Source organism: Lactuca virosa, chromosome 1 (genome assembly GCF_052849685.1).
Source record: "Lactuca virosa cultivar CGN04683 chromosome 1, Lactuca_virosa_CGN04683_v6, whole genome shotgun sequence".
Classification (NCBI taxonomy): Eukaryota; Viridiplantae; Streptophyta; class Magnoliopsida; order Asterales; family Asteraceae; genus Lactuca; species Lactuca virosa.
Window position 1 is genome coordinate 113,136,518 of NC_136426.1, and position 16,652 is coordinate 113,153,169.

The following is a 16,652-nucleotide window of genomic DNA, read 5'->3' on the forward strand; positions in this document are numbered from 1 at the left end:
TCATCTAAGTTGACATTCAACTTCAGCAAGCGGTCCATAAACCTTTGCATTTTCTGCAAGTGGGCCGTGATGGACTCTCCATCCTTCATTTTGGTAGTGATCATCACAGCGATCATCTCGTACCTTTCCTGCCTAGAACTTTGATGGTACCTTTCCATCAAATATTGGTGCATCTCATATGGATAGTAGTCCTCGTAGGACTTTTGGAATTCGGTAGACATTGTTGCGAGCATGATGCAATGAACTTTCGTAGCATCTTTCTCATAAGTTTTGTACGCAACAATTTCCTCGGGAGTAGCAATGGTGTGGTTAATTTCCTTCAGCTCCTTGTCGAGAACATACTCTTTGTCCTTGTAGTGGGTGACCATGTGAATGTTTCAGATCCAATCATTAAAGTTGGACCCATCAAATATCACCCTCCCACACAAGTTCACAAGTGAGAATGGGCCAGAAGGGGTTGAGTCGGAAGCGTTGTTGTTTTGAGTAGACATCAGAAAAAGAAAAGAGTCAAAGTTTAGATTAGATAAGAATCCCCAATTTAACACCCAAATGAGAACTTAGGGCTAGGACCTAACACAATTATTTACAATTCAGAAGAGGGATGTTGTAATCTAATTGAAAATAATTTGAAGGTAGGTAAATGACGATTTACCAATTTCCACCATGAAAAACGAAAACGACAATTAAGTTTTAAATGAATTCAAATTCCTAGATTCTTTTGAGATTCATTGAACTTTTCAATGGCATGTTTAAATCTCGGTATGCCCTTCAAATTTGTGACTGGGATACCAAGGATCACAAACAAGGTGTGAATAACCATGCAAATGTACTTGGTACTCTCGATGTCATTTACCACCTAATCAATGTGTCGGTTAACCACACACGCTCCATTGATCTATGATAAACATCGAGCTACCCTTTTCCACCCTTGCTAGTCCCAAATTAGTGTGCCGATTATCCACGCACGCTCCACTAACGACTTGGCAAGGTCCAAAGTGTAATTTCATGGAATAGCATCATTTTCACATTTTTCCTAAAGTAACTAAGATTGAGAATTTATAAAAAAAACATTTAGTTACTTTATATATCATTATACTTATTAATGAGGAATTAGTTGTCCTATCATACCCGTTCGGCTAACGACCCTCCACTAGTCAAGAGTGCGGTGGGTAAGAATGGATACCCAATGGCTGTCATTTTACAGGTCGCTTCCTTAAACACCCCTTATAGACTAGCTTCGTGAATGAGGCGTAATAACGGTAAGACTAGCTTATCTTTTATATATATATATATATATATATATATATATATATATATATATATATATATATAATAATAATTAAACTTATAATATTATAATAGTATAAGGGTTGAATTTTAAACTTGTAAAATTCTAGGGTTTGGAATTTAAATATTTCAAAATTAAAACTATTAATCAAAAATTTAAATTCCAAAACTTGAGGGCAAGTTTTGAAACTTTTCAAAACCTTAAAGATCAAATTTCAAATAATTTAATTAATCAAATAATTTGTGATTATCTAAATTTGACCTAATTCAATTTATGGAAAGATAATTCATATTAAATAATACAAATAATTTATTTTATCATATAAACAAGTAAATATCTTATTATTTAACAATTATATTCTAATTGGATGAGGATAATCAATACCATATTGAAAAAATTGGATTTTATTAGTTAAAAACGTTTATCGTAATTATCCCAACCCAATTCAAGTCAAAATCCCGAAAAATCTGCTAACAAACGAGCCAACTTGCCGAGTCACAAACTGGACTCATCAAGTTCAACAGGGGACTCGACGAGTTCATCAGGCAGAAGAAGAATTTTATGACTTTTTCAGCTTTGAAAAATTTAGTTATGCGTCAAATACAATAGAAAAACGACCTAGGCTCATGATACCACTGTTGGGTTATGACTTATGAGCAAAACATCAATCCTATGGTGCACATGCAAACCATAAAGCTTTGGATATAGGTTTTTTCTAATTGTACATGCAGTAATTATCCAAAACTTATAAAACCTAACTCTAGCATACAAAATTCGAAATCAACATAAATAAACAAGTAAGAATGTTATGGGTTAGACACCTAATCCAACAGTTTCTTCATGTGCTCATGTCCTGCTGACTAGAAGGTCAGATGTGCCCTGAACTTGTTGAGGTCAGGGGCAAAGGACTGGTGGAGGATGATGACAGGGTCCTACACTGATGATCAGAGAGTTGCAGTTACTTGGGAGCAGTTCAGGGATATGTTCCGCGCTCGCTACATTCTGCGGGTCTAGCGGGAGCGGTTAGCTCAGGAGTTTCTGGATTTGAGGCAGGGTACGGAGACGGTGACAGAGATCACTCGTATTTTCACTAAGAGGGCGATGTTTTTCTTGGAGTTTGCTTCTGAGCAGGCTCAGATGCCACGTTATCTAAGCATGCTCAAGACTGACATCCGTCAGTTTGTTGCTACCCAACGTTGTGATAGACTGCTAGAGTTACAGAAGGCCGCTAGGCGGCATGAGCTGGAGATTGAGTTACAGTTGCAGGAGCAGAGGCAGGCCCCGACGCAGTCACAGCCTGCGCCGAAGCGGCCCAACACCACTGATTCTAGGTTTGGGGGCCAGTGTGGCCGTACTTGTGGGAAGTGCGGGAAGGGCCATTTTGGAGTTTGTAGGTTGAGTAGTGTGTGCCGCAAATGCGGCAAGGAGGGGCACTTCGCGAGGGATTGTCGCCAGCCAGCCCCAGTTCAGGATATGAGGATCTGTTATAACTGCGATCAGGTTGGTCACGTGAAGACCAACTGTCCACAGCTCGATGCCAGGCCGGCGCAGGCTCCAGCGTCGGCTACACTGAGGATTACTAACGGGAGTTAGGGTAGAGTGTGACAACCGTCAAATTTCGGTCAATTCAAAGTCAACAAGTCAAACCGGTCAACTCCAATAACCCTTGTATGCTAGGGTTTACGTTATAAAATCACTATACAATTCGCTATTTTAATGAGAAATCATCATTTGGAAAGTTCATGTGTTTGATTTTCCTTAGCCTTAACAAGTGCTAAACAACGAACCAAAGCGATAAAACACTATTACACAATCATCGGGATTGTGTAAGACACTAAAACACGGTTTAATGGGGTTTACGAACCTTGCGTTGTGAAGCCGGACACTCAAATTAATCACAAACGAAACCTCTCTAAATTGTTTTCACTCTATCTCTTTCTATTTGAAATCTCTCCCAAATCTCTCTCAAAAGTTACTTTAACTTTTTGTAATCATTTGGGTCATCTCGACCCTTGATCGGGTCAAAAATCGCTTGAAACGGGGTAAAAACGAGTAAAATAGCTTTAAGGATCCGAAACCGAAGCTTCTGGACCGAAGCCTCGCATCCGAAGCCTCGCATCCGAAGCCTCTGATCCGAAGCGAGGGTCCGAAGATCCGAAGCGAGGGTCCGAGGGTCCGAAGGTCCGCAGACAGCTCCTTTTTACCGGTTTTTCGACTTCGACTTCGTTTTAACTCCGTTTTTCATTATTTTAACGTGGGATTTTCACCCAAAACTTTATTTTATAAACTAAGGCCCCAAAATATATAAATCTCCAGGGTTTTTATAAAATATATTAAAAGAATTGGTGATTGAACTAATTATTGAGGGAATATTTGCTTTTCCTTAATTTATGGCAAAAGCAAACCACTACCACCTCACTCTATGATTAGCCACTCTTTCCCACTACCCCTTGTCTCCTTAGTGGACCTTTACAGCCAATCTCCAGCTCTTCCCACGTTCTAAGAGCTGGAGGATTGATCATCTCTCCTCATTCTCCATAAAACTCTTTCATTCTACACTTAGCAACCTAGAACACTCTCCAAAATTATCTCATCTTTTCTCTTAACTTCAAGAACTTCAAGGATTTCTCCAGGGATTTCTTTCTTCAATTAGTAAGTATCTTCATCATTCACATAATTATTAAACTCCATTCTACTCAAATCATTGATATCTTACACAAGTTCCATCTTATTCGGTGTTAGATTCTCGAATCATCAAGACATCTTCTTAGTGTTCTTGAGTTGAACACTTCCTCTCTCTCACTTTCATCTACTGAAACCACATAAGGTGAGTTCATACCCATACATTTACATGTTTTTCTTAAGTTTTAAGGGGGGAATACAAGTAAAATCATCAAGAACACAATTAAACTTTTTCTAACAGATTACATCAGAAAAGATGGACGTTAATCACGGACTGTTTTGGTCAACTTAAATATTTTAGTTTTCAAAACTGTTTCAGGTGCAAGTAGTTCAAACTCTTAGCTTTAAAATGACTACTTGCACATCTCCATATGATTTTTCTACAATTTATGGTGATTTTTACAAAACTGCCTGTCATTTCAGAGGCAAACCCGGACCAGTCTGTGATTATGAACCTTTTCACCTCTGTTAGAGATCACTAAAAATCATGATAAAATTTACGAACAAACTAGACTCATATTCCAAACTCTAAAAATTTGCGGATTTGGATTTAGAGCTTTGATGATTTTTCTATAAATTTTCTAAGAACGGTAACAGAAACTGTTTTTAACGAAAAGTTGCTGTTAATTTCATTTCACCTTGTAACATGTTGAGCAAGGTGTATATCTTTATGTGATTATATGTTACTGCAATATATGACATTTTATCTTAATATTTAGACACACATCAGTTTACAAATGGATTTGGTCATATAAAATATAAAGAATAACAAGTGATTATAATCAAAGTACAATCGATACATTCAAACATTAAATAAACTATTTTGAATATAGTTTGCATACATTACCACGTACTACCCTTGGTTGATAAACTATAATAGGTATAGTTTATGATACATTACATAACACATACATTTAAAAAGGGTACATTTATACAAATGATATTTTCATTAAGCAAGGTACGGCCATACGGTACCAAGTTTTCATAACACGTAATTCCGTTAATGACTTTGTGAGACATTTACTTCAAATTACCATTAAGTCCTGTATTGTAACCAGAGTCTCCTTGAGGGAGAGCGTGATACTTGTGTATAGATCTATATTGGGTTTGACAAACCCACACCTAAACTGCATGCAACAGTTAGACCGATAGGTCTGGGGTGACAAATGTCATAACATTTCCGACGCCTGAAGAACGTCGTTTTAGGCAACCTTGGTCATAGTATGGTTATAATAAACTCACATAAAGTATTAACAAACATTGGAATTTACGGGGACTTCATTAAAATTTAACGAGTTTATGTCGATTTAAACTTGCATTGTTTTACTATAAATATGATAAATTACTTGTACATTTCGGTCTTTGGGTTTTAAGACTACATTTACACATTAAGGAAAATATTGGATTTTTCTAACACAAATACTACTTTTACAAACGAAAAGATTATGAACTCACCAACCTTTGTGTTGACACTTTTTCAAACAACTTGTATTCTCAGGAAATCATTAAACAGGTAATCAAGTGCTTTTGAGGATGGGACGCTAAGGCGTCTACTATTTCATTTTTTATCAACATATTGTAATTGATTCGTAAACATGTAATTCATACAATGATGTAATTTTTTTCAATTATATATATGTTGGTTGTGTTTGCTTGAATTACTATTATAATTGCTGTTATGATACTATACATGAAGTCCTCCACCCCCGGACGTTTCCGCCATCCTTGGTTTGGGGGTGTGACAGATTGGTATCAGAGCGCAGTTTATAGTGAATTAAGTATATCAAACCACATAAGATATACAAACTATAAACACAATTGGGACTAATAGTCTCTGATTTGTGCATTTTTCAAATAAATATACTTTTAGAAAATAAATGATTTTTTTTTATTAAAAGTATAAATACATGCATACATGCTCACATAGTGTCATAACTAGAAAAACATAAAATAAAAGAAGAGGAGTTGTACATTATGGGTATGCCTTGGTATATGTAAATCAAGTCTGGGAAGGATATAGCCTGATCAACTATATCTGTCCGGGAATTGACTTGCATATACCGGGGGATGGTCAGGATGGACAACAAATCTAACAAACCTAATAACATACTACAAAGGATACTTTAAGAACTCAAAACTAAACATTTACAAATACTATAGGAGTATTTTGTGTTACTATAATAAAAATATTTTATACTTTCATTTTACCTCATAACCCAATGTATTGGGTCAATAAAAAGTATAAAATCGTATGTATCGTAAACATACCGGAAAACAACGTAATAATATACTTTATGTATAAAAGATTTCTCTCCCTATAAATACACTTTTACTAAAAGTACATTGGTTTACGACTTATGCCAGAACCATGCCGCCAAGGAGAAGACCAAGACCTTCCAGCAACACAGCAACACCTCCTCCGCCGCCGCCTCCACAGTTTGATCCCGCGATGTTCCAGGCTGCAGTAACAGCAGCCGTAGCGGCCGCAATGTCGCAGATAGGGACCAACGGAGCTGGTGGTTCGGGATCGGGAGCTACACACTCTAACCACGGAGACAGTACGTGGCGTGCAAAAGAGTGTTCATACAAAGACTTCACAAATGGCAAACCCGACAACTTCAATGGAAGCGGGGGAGTCATCGCTTTGATGCAATGGTTTGAAAAGACCGAAGTAGTCTTTCAGGTGTGCTCTTGCCCCGAAGCGAGCAAAGTTAAGTTTGCAGCCTTCACCTTCACCGGCCGGGCCCTTACTTGGTGGAACTGCCGGATTAAGTCACTTACTCTTGAAGTGGCTAGCTCCATAACCTGGGCAGAACTAAAAGCGTTGATGATGAAGGAGTACTGCCCGAGAGGTGAAATTCAAAAGCTGGAACAAGAACTTTGGAACCTCAGGATGACGGGCTCTGACCTTGAAACCTACACCACTCGATTCAATGAATTGGCTCTCCTCTGCCCAACAATGGTTACTCCGGAGGAGAAAAAGGTGGAGCGATACCTTTGGGGACTGTCTCTCCACGTGCAAAGTAGTGTCCTGGCTTCAAGGCCAACTACTTTTGACAGTGCCAGGGAGCTGGCACAACAACTTGTTGACCACCGAGCCGGTCATAATACTACAACCACCACCACTGATAAATCAAAAGGAGGAAACAACAAAAGGAAGTTCTGGAACGAAAAGAAGAGCCAACCAGCACAGGACCCCGCTAAGAAGCAACAAATTGTTGCTGTCCATGCTGCCACTAATACTGTCACTACTGCTACCACTCCAGCACCACCGAAGCCATATGCGGGAAAACTACCTAAGTGCAACAAGTGCAACTTTCACCACAATGGTGCTTGTAGGGAGATGCACTGTAACAACTGCGACAGGAAGGGGCACACTGCTCGTTTCTGTAAAGCGCCGGCTCAACCAATCAACCAAGTTGCCAGTACGGGGGCAACCCGGACCTGCTACAACTGTGGAGACGCAGGTCACTTCAAAAGAGACTGCCCCAAAGCACAAGCCCCTAATGCTGGTGGAGTAGGAAGAGTCCTGGCAATAGGACATGGGGAAGCAGTCGAGGATCCCACGGTGGTTACCGGTACGTTTCTCCTCAATAACTCTTATGCATGCGTACTATTCGATAGTGGAGCGGAGAGGAGTTTCGTGAGCCACCAATATAAACATTTACTTGAACAAAATCCCCAATCACTAAAGGATACTTATGTAGTAGAAATGGCAAATGGGAAAGTAGAACGCACTAGCGATATATACTCAGAATGTACTCTCACTCTAGACAACCATACATTTAAAATTGACCTGATGCCAGTCACCATAAAAAGCTTCGACGTAATCATCGGGATGGATTGGTTAGTTCCTCACCGTGCCGACATTCTATGTTACGAAAGGGCCGTTCGCCTCAATCTACCAAATGACGAAACCCTTCTCATCTATGGTGACAAACCTAGTGCGAATTTACAAATCATCTCATGCATCAAAGCCCAAAAGTATCTCCGGAAGGAGTACCACGCCTTCTTAGCCCATGTAGTAGACAAGAAACAAGACGTGAAAGACATCAAAGACATCCCCGAAGTGTGTAACTTCCCGGATGTGTTCCCAGAGGATCTTCCTGGTGTACCACTCGCACGACAAGTCGATTTCAGAATTGACTTAATACCCGGAGCTACCCCCGTAGCCAGAGCTCCATACCGCCTCGCACCATCAGAAATGCAGGAGTTGTCCAGTCAGTTGACCGAGCTTTTGAGCAAAGGGTTCATCAGACCAAGCTTCTCACCTTGGGGAGCACCAGTCCTTTTTGTAAAGAAGAAGGACGGATCCTTTCGCATGTGCATCGACTATCGGGAACTAAACAAACTCACCATCAAAAACCGATATCCTCTACCCCGAATCGACGACCTTTTCGACCAACTCCAAGGAGCAAATTTCTTCTCAAAAATCGACCTAAGGTCAGGCTACCATCAGCTACGAGTTCAAGAAGAAGATATTCCCAAAACTGCATTCAGAACTCGCTATGGGCACTACGAGTTTGTGGTGATGTCCTTCGGTTTAACAAACGCACCTGCGGTATTCATGGACCTAATGAATAGAGTGTGTCGACCCTACCTAGACAAGTTTGTAATCGTATTCATCGACGATATCTTGATCTACTCGCGAAGCGAAGAAGAGCATCGCCTACATCTACGCCAAGTGCTAGAGACACTAAGAGCGGAGAAGCTTTATGCTAAGTTCTCTAAGTGTGAATTCTGGATTAGAGAAGTGGATTTTCTTGGAAATGTGGTAAGTGAGAAAGGCATACATGTGGATCCCTCCAAGATCAAGGCAATCGAGAATTGGTCAGCACCCAAGACGCCAACCGAAATTCGACAATTCCTTGGGCTTGCTGGCTACTACCGAAGATTTATACAAAACTTCTCCAAGATTGCGAAACCACTCACCACCTTGACGCAGAAAGGTGTGATATTCAAGTGGGAAAATAAACAAGAAACTGCTTTCCAAACGTTGAAACAAGCCCTATGCAGCGCACCGATCTTGTCTCTCCCAGAGGGAACCGAGGACTTCGTAGTGTACTGTGATGCTTCGAATCAAGGCCTCGGATGTGTGCTCATGCAGAGAGGGAATGTTATCGCGTATGCATCAAGACAGCTTAAGACGCACGAGGTTAATTATACTACGCACGACCTGGAATTAGGAGCAGTGGTATTCGCTTTGAAGATCTGGAGACACTACCTCTACGGCACGAAATGCACTATCTTCACTGATCACAAAAGTCTTCAGCATATCCTCAATCAGAAAGAGCTCAACATGCGACAGAGGAGATGGGTAGAGTTGCTGAATGACTACGAGTGCGAAATTCGTTATCATCCGGGCAAGGCCAATGTAGTGGCCGATGCTCTAAGCAGGAAGGAGTACTCGGGTCGCCGAGTAAAATCCTTAACAATGACAATCCATTCCCACCTGACCATACAAATCAAGGAAGCTCAACTGGAAGCTTTGAAACCAGAAAAGGTGGCAGGAGAGACATTAAGGGGAATGGATAAAAACTTAGAAGTCAAGGATGATGGAGCACGTTATATCATGAACCGGATTTGGACACCGAAGTTCGGTGGACTCCGAGATGTCGTCATGAATGAAGCACACAAGACTCGATACTCCATCCATCACGGGTCGGATAAGATGTATCTGGACCTCAAGAGATTATACTGGTGGCCGAACATGAAAGCTGAGATTGCTACCTATGTGAGCAAGTGCCTGACTTGCGCTAAGGTCAAAATCGAATACCAGAAACCGTCCGAGCTATTACAACAGCCGGATATACCTGAGTGGAAGTGGGAACGAATAACCATGGACTTCATAACCAAGCTGCCTAAGACATCGGGCGGGCTTGACACAATATGGGTAATTGTAGACAGATTGACCAAATCAGCACACTTCCTACCAATGAAAGAAACCGACAAGATGGAGAAGCTGACTAGAACGTACATCAGAGAGATTGTACGACTCCATGGTGTGCCGATATCCATTATCTCCGATAGAGATAGTAGATTTACCTCACGGTTTTGGCAGTCTCTACAAAAATCATTGGGAACTAGGCTTGACATGAGTACGGCCTACCACCCACAAACCGACGGACAGAGCGAACGAACCATTCAAACGTTGGAAGACATGTTAAGAGCTTGTGTGATAGACTTCGGTAAAGCATGGGATACCCATCTACCGCTTATCGAATTCTCCTACAATAACAGCTATCATACTAGCATCAAAGTCGCTCCATTCGAAGCTCTTTACGGTCGCAAATGCAGATCACCCCTGTGTTGGGCTGAGGTGGGGGATACACAGCTAGCTAGAGGGCAAGTCTCTAATAGCACCCTCACTGGCCCTGAAATCATAAGGGAAACCACAGAAAAGATCGTTCAAATTCGAGAGAGACTGAAAGCGTCTCGCGATCGGCAAAAGAGTTACGCAGACAAACGACGCAAACCCTTGGAATTCCAGGTGGGTGATCGAGTACTACTAAAAGTTTCCCCTTGGAAAGGAATGATACGATTCGGCAAACGCGGGAAACTAAATCCAAGGTACATCGGGCCATTCGAAATCCTTGCTAGGATTGGGCCAGTAGCATACAAACTTCGATTACCTCAGGAACTCGACAAAGTACATCCCACATTTCACGTGTCGAACCTAAAGAAGTGTTTGTCTGATGAGACACTCGTAATACCACTCGACGAAATCAAAGTTAACGAAAATCTCCACTTCGTGGAGGAACCAGTCGAAATCATGGATCGGGAAATCAAACGAACGAAACAAAGTCGTATTCCCATCGTGAAGGTACGTTGGAACGCTAAACGAGGACCCGAATTCACCTGGGAACGCGAGGATCAGATGAAACAAAAGTATCCACATCTCTTCCCAAACTCTTGAAATCCCAGTCAAAATGAAAATTTCGGGACGAAATTCCTTCTAACGGGGGGATGATGTGACAACCGTCAAATTTCGGTCAATTCAAAGTCAACAAGTCAAACCGGTCAACTCCAATAACCCTTGTATGCTAGGGTTTACGTTATGAAATCACTATACAATTCGCTATTTTAATGAGAAATCATCATTTGGAAAGTTCATGTGTTTGATTTTCCTTAGCCTTAACAAGTGCTAAACAACGAACCAAAGCGATAAAACACTATTACACAATCATCGGGATTGTGTAAGACACTAAAACACGGTTTAATGGGGTTTACGAACCTTGCGTTGTGAAGCCGGACACTCAAATTAATCACAAACGAAACCTCTCTAAATCGTTTTCACTCTATCTCTTTCTATTTGAAATCTCTCCCAAATCTCTCTCAAAAGTTACTTTAACTTTTTGTAATCATTTGGGTCATCTCGACCCTTGACCGGGTCAAAAATCGCTTGAAACGGGGTAAAAACGAGTAAAATAGCTTTAAGGATCCGAAACCGAAGCTTCTGGACCGAAGCCTCGCATCCGAAGCCTCTGATCCGAAGCGAGGGTCCGAAGATCCGAAGCGAGGGTCCGAGGGTCCGAAGGTCCGAAGGTCCGAAGGTCCGAAGGTCCGCAGACAGCTCCTTTTTACCGGTTTTTCGACTTCGACTTCGTTTTAACTCCGTTTTTCATTATTTTAACGTGGGATTTTCACCCAAAACTTTATTTTATAAACTAAGGCCCCAAAATATATAAATCTCCAGGGTTTTTATAAAATATATTAAAAGAATTGGTGATTGAACTAATTATTGAGGGAATATTTGCTTTTCCTTAATTTATGGCAAAAGCAAACCACTACCACCTCACTCTATGATTAGCCACTCTTTCCCACTACCCCTTGTCTCCTTAGTGGACCTTTACAGCCAATCTCCAGCTCTTCCCACGTTCTAAGAGCTGGAGGATTGATCATCTCTCCTCATTCTCCATAAAACTCTTTCATTCTACACTTAGCAACCTAGAACACTCTCCAAAATTATCTCATCTTTTCTCTTAACTTCAAGAACTTCAAGGCTTTCTCCAGGGATTTCTTTCTTCAATTAGTAAGTATCTTCATCATTCACATAATTATTAAACTCCATTCTACTCAAATCATTGATATCTTACACAAGTTCCATCTTATTCGGTGTTAGATTCTCGAATCATCAAGACATCTTCTTAGTGTTCTTGAGTTGAACACTTCCTCTCTCTCACTTTCATCTACTGAAACCACATAAGGTGAGTTCATACCCATACATTTACATGTTTTTCTTAAGTTTTAAGGGGGGAATACAAGTAAAATCATCAAGAACACAATTAAACTTTTTCTAACAGATTACATCAGAAAAGATGGACGTTAATCACGGACTGTTTTGGTCAACTTAAATATTTTAGTTTTCAAAACTGTTTCAGGTGCAAGTAGTTCAAACTCTTAGCTTTAAAATGACTACTTGCACATCTCCATATGATTTTTCTACAATTTATGGTGATTTTTACAAAACTGCCTGTCATTTCAGAGGCAAACCCGGACCAGTCTGTGATTATGAACCTTTTCACCTCTGTTAGAGATCACTAAAAATCATGATAAAATTTACGAACAAACTAGACTCATATTCCAAACTCTAAAAATTTGCGGATTTGGATTTAGAGCTTTGATGATTTTTCTATAAATTTTCTAAGAACGGTAACAGAAACTGTTTTTAACGAAAAGTTGCTGTTAATTTCATTTCACCTTGTAACATGTTGAGCAAGGTGTATATCTTTATGTGATTATATGTTACTGCAATATATGACATTTTATCTTAATATTTAGACACACATCAGTTTACAAATGGATTTGGTCATATAAAATATAAAGAATAACAAGTGATTATAATCAAAGTACAATCGATACATTCAAACATTAAATAAACTATTTTGAATATAGTTTGCATACATTACCACGTACTACCCTTGGTTGATAAACTATAATAGGTATAGTTTATGATACATTACATAACACATACATTTAAAAAGGGTACATTTATACAAATGATATTTTCATTAAGCAAGGTACGGCCATACGGTACCAAGTTTTCATAACACGTAATTCCGTTAATGACTTTGTGAGACATTTACTTCAAATTACCATTAAGTCCTGTATTGTAACCAGAGTCTCCTTGAGGGAGAGCGTGATACTTGTGTATAGATCTATATTGGGTTTGACAAACCCACACCTAAACTGCATGCAACAGTTAGACCGATAGGTCTGGGGTGACAAATGTCATAACATTTCCGACGCCTGAAGAACGTCGTTTTAGGCAACCTTGGTCATAGTATGGTTATAATAAACTCACATAAAGTATTAACAAACATTGGAATTTACGGGGACTTCATTAAAATTTAACGAGTTTATGTCGATTTAAACTTGCATTGTTTTACTATAAATATGATAAATTACTTGTACATTTCGGTCTTTGGGTTTTAAGACTACATTTACACATTAAGGAAAATATTGGATTTTTCTAACACAAATACTACTTTTACAAACGAAAAGCTTATGAACTCACCAACCTTTGTGTTGACACTTTTTCAAACAACTTGTATTCTCAGGAAATCATTAAACAGGTAATCAAGTGCTTTTGAGGATGGGACGCTAAGGCGTCTACTATTTCATATTTTATCAACATATTATAATTGATTCGTAAACATGTAATTCATACAATTATGTAATTTTTTTCAATTATATATATGTTGGTTGTGTTTGCTTGAATTACTATTACAATTGCTGTTATGATACTATACATGAAGTCCTCCACCCCCGGACGTTTCCGCCATCCTTGGTTTGGGGGTGTGACATAGAGCAGCGCCCCCGAGGTCTCAGGGACGCGCCTTCCAGCTTACGGCGGAAGAGGCCAGGGCAGCACCAGACGTGGTTGCTGGTATGTTTATATCCCTTATCTTACTAATTATATTTGTTTTATGCTTATATGTGTTGTACCATGTTAGGTACATTCTTAGTGAACTCCTTACCTACTTTGGTATTATTCGACTCAGGGGCGATTCGGTCGTTTATCTCTCATTCTTTTCGTAGGGAGTTTGGTTTGCCAGTATGGGAGCTAGAGTGTTCGTTACGAGTCTCTATCGCCAACGAACACAGGATTTCAGCTTTTTCAGTCTATCGGGGTTGCGTGTTTCCGATATACTTGATTCTGATTCCCATGGGGGAGGTATGTATGATTGTGGGTATGGACTGGCTTAGTCGCTTCGGTTCCATGATCGAATGTAAGGGTCAGCGGGTAGTAGTTCGAACCCCAAGTGGGGGAGAACTGATTGTCTACGGTGAGGGCACCAGATTGGGATTAGGGTTTTGTTCAACTGTGTCACACCCCCGAACCAGACGGCGGAAACGTCCGGGGGCTCGTGTGACTATAAATTGAAATATCATCACAATGAATATACATGAAACATAACACAATTGTCACCAACATTACATATAACAACTGGCATTGTTCACATCAAGTACATTGTTTTACATTACATAATCTGAAGACATAAATTGTACGATTATTGACATATACATAAAAGAAATCCCAAATTACTCTCGACGATTCTTCAGCTTAACGATTACCTGAGAATACAAGTTATTTTGAAAACGGTCAACATATATAATGTTGGTGAGTTCATAAGATGTTTGAATAAAAGTCTTTGTATCTTTTGTAAACCCAGAAAATCCGATATTTTCTGTAAAACGTCTGAAAAATGATGTGAAAATCGAGTATAAATGCATGTGTGAATTTCATAGTATTAACATATAGAAATGCAGTTCAAATTTCTTGTATTCTTTCTGTTGTATGTAAGTAGTATTTGAATAATAGTATTTCCCCTAAAATCCGATATTTTCTGATTTATAAAAATGTCACGGTCCTTGCACTGTAGAAATGTTTTGTATCATTATGACTTACGAGTTTTTAATTTTCCGTAATGTCTTAATGGAAATGGATCTCTATATGAGTCGTTATAACCATACATGATAGTGACTGATTTGCCTGTCTTGGCATTTTTCCAAATGTCGGATTTTCTTTCAAGGTTTTGTCACCGTAGACTGGCCTAGTCTAACTGTAGCGAACAGCTCGGGTGTGGGGGAGTCACCCCTGTATAGATCTATACACAAACTCTCGCTCTCCCTCCAGGAGACTCTGATTATAACTACAAGCTACGGTCATACACTCAGTGGTGTCAACCGACACGTCTCACTAGATCCCATTTGTATTCACATGAATTTGTATAATGTTAAATGTATTTAGAAGTTCGATCATTAGATAATGTTTGAAATGATAAGACAAGGCCCAACAAACATGAAGAAAAGACAACTATGGCCCATTAGTCGTGTAAGTTATTTCCAGGCTAAATTAGCATGTAAATGGGCCACTAAGGCCCAATAACATGTAAATGCTAAATTAGGCCCATTTAGCATGTGATTGGATCACTTAGGCCCAATAGACATGTGATGAATACATTGGGCCCAATAAACGTGTAATTGGACCACGTAGGCCCAAAAACATGTATAGCAATTACTAGGCCCAATAATTGCACCATTGTTGTATTTCGTTTGTTCGTTATAGTATAGTTTGTTATGTCGTAATTTAATAATTTGAACTTTTTTTTAATAAACTTGCGCTTTAAACCTCTTAAGAACTAATTTGAGACATTTAAAGGCTTATTTCACAAAAATGTCATTTTTTGACTATTTTAGTTAAAAATAACATTTTAGCCCATTAATTTATAAAAGTTCTATATTTTTGGCCCAAATGTTTAATAATTGACAGATTTGTGCCAAAAATACATGTATTGGCGTTTTTAGCCCATTTTTGCAGAAAATTACATTTTTGACCCATTTTTCGTGAATTTTACAATTTTGGCCCAAATTCCAAAAACTTTGCATTTTTAGCCCAATTTAGAAATAAATGTTATTTTCACCCCTAAATTCGGTTTATTTACATTTATGACTCAAACTTTGATCAAATGACATTTTTAACTCCAAAACTCTTATTTTTTTTGTAAATTTGGGCCCAAAACCGTGAGGCCCAAATATTAAGCCCATTAGGCTAAAATTTACACTTTTGGCCATTTGAAAAGTAGGGTAATCATAAAAACCCATTTTTATATAAGTATGACCTGTTTGATCCTTATAAAACCGTAAATGTCACTTTTTGCCCTTATCTTGTGTTTTCTTGACAAATATGGCCCTTAACAAGATTTTTGCTTTAAATTTTCATATCTTAAACATGTAAACACTTTTAACTTGATAATATGATGTATAAGGTGTCTTAGTTCACGGATTTTTAGTCAATGTTGCTTAAGATGTCGAGATGTGTTAAGATCTAACACATTTTTACAAAATAAACTAAGAAATCACACATGACATGAATAAAACACATAGATCTACACATTTTACTTGTATTCTCCCCCAAAAACCATGTAAAAACCGAAAACAATGGGGGTATGAACTCACCTTTGCTTTGATGTTTCTGTTTTGAAGAAGAAATGAAGAGATTTTTGGTCCTAGCAACACCTTGAAGTAGATCTCGAGCTTATGGGGGTTTTCTAAGAGTATGATCACCAAAAATGTTTAGGAGAAGTGTTCTTAACATAAGAATGAAGTTATATAACTTGGATATGTAGGAACTTACCAAAGAAAGATGATTTTTGGTGGAAATCTCCTTGAACAACCC